At 35.4% G+C, this 1,791-nt stretch overlaps 1 long non-coding RNA gene across 1 annotated transcript; it reads right to left on the reverse strand.

Moving 5' to 3' along the window:
• On the reverse strand, positions 1-1,179 carry LOC115965855. The gene is made up of 2 exons (XR_004086208.1): positions 819-1,179; positions 1-377 (listed from the first exon to the last, which is right to left on the reverse strand). It is a non-coding gene; the product is annotated as an uncharacterized LOC115965855 (long non-coding RNA).
• Positions 1,180-1,791: the final 612 nt, after the last annotated feature.

Raw genomic sequence — 1,791 nt, forward strand, 5'->3', positions numbered from 1 at the left:
GTGTCGCCTATTTCCTCTATTGTACAGTCTGCTTCAGCCTCAACAAAAACAGCACCCTCCCCTGTGCAATCCACTATCAGCTTTCCTTCTGTACTGATTGTTAACCGGCCCGCAACTGGGTAGTAGGGAACAAGAACCTTAGACAAGGCATCCTTAATGATTTTCACAGCATCCTCATTGCCTTTAGACTCTGACTTAAAACAGTAAATAGTGCGAACTATAACTGCAATGTTCTGATCAAGGTTTGTGAGGAAGTAAAGACCCTTCTCTGTTTCCTCTGCTGGAGCAACCAGAGTCGGTTCATATTGTTTTACATTAAGCTGAGAGGAACTGTTACTAACACTCTCCATCAGAAAACACCCTTCTTGATCCAAAACCTGACCAACACAATTGCCATAAAGCAATATTGAATTTCATTACATAAGCAAATTACTAGTTAAGGAACTTGTGTGTGATACCCCATATGTGGATTGGATTGGAAAAGTGTGTTGTGCGAGTGTATGCAGACTAGGCCATATAATTGATTACCGGGAACTCCAAAAGAACTAGTAAATTTAGAACTAGAGCTCCTCGTAATAATCATATATTAATTAGCCCATTTCGACTAGTAAGCACCCGATGTGAGACTTAGCACACAACAACACTTATATAATCCAATCAAATCCACATAATCCAAGGTACGACACTGTGTATCATGCATGTAAATGCAATGTTTCATGATGATATGACATGAAAAACAATGAGTTATTTGCTAGCACAGAAATACAAAGTTGTTGGAAAAACAGAAATGGAACCGCAAAAATTTACTTGAAATGTACCTCAAAAGCAGGTATATTTGATGAGAAGAAAATGCGTTTGGAATGAAAATGAGACTTTGTGTAATTTGTGTTCCTTTTTGGTAGAGTTATATAGAAAGTGGTGGGCCAAAATCTTGAAAATTAATGGTTTTGGTTTAACAAAAAAAATGTTATAACATGGAAAAGACAGGTAGAGTCGGATAATTGGAGAAAGTTTTATACGCAAACAAGTTTTAATGGAGAAGCCTTATAATACGAAAGAAAAAAAGTATTATAACAAGTTTTTTGACATTGTTGTTTCTATGGGTATTGCACTAAGGTCATATGGGTTGTGGTAGGCTACTTGCCAATGAACCAAAACATTACCAGCCAAGGAGTGTGGCGTGAGAGATAGACTGTGGGGTTGGTTGGTGGAGTTGGCGTCCAAATCTTTGGTTACTTGGCTGACTATATATTTTTGCTGTTGGTTTAGCATGAGCCCAAAGTAGCAGGAAATGCATAATGATGAAAATTAATGGAATCTCACTTCTATTATGGGTCCATGAAATCGACAAAAAGTTTATTAAACAAGATGACATTTTTATTGGATTAGAGCTTGTTAACGGATTACGTGAAATACTCAACCAAATATTAATCAAACATTTATGTTTAACAAGTATTACTGTATTAGCAAGGTATTTGTTTATCAAGAAATAATATACGGTAAGTAGCACTTGGTTTTGCATGACAGCAACTACATTTCCTCGCTATTAATAAAATTTCGTAAGTACAATTACATAAGACATCAATTTTCCACACTATTAAAGTCGATCGTGTGATTGCATTAACCAATACATTACAAAGATGATTAAACTGAACCATGTGATTCATTAATCAATTTTCCAATTTTCCACACCATTAAATTCGATCATATGATTGCATCAACCAATACAGTGCAAAGATGATTAAACTTAACCAAGTGATTCATTAATCAATTTTCCATACTATTAAATTC

The sequence above is a fragment of the Quercus lobata genome, chromosome 10 (assembly GCF_001633185.2).
Source record: "Quercus lobata isolate SW786 chromosome 10, ValleyOak3.0 Primary Assembly, whole genome shotgun sequence".
Classification (NCBI taxonomy): Eukaryota; Viridiplantae; Streptophyta; class Magnoliopsida; order Fagales; family Fagaceae; genus Quercus; species Quercus lobata.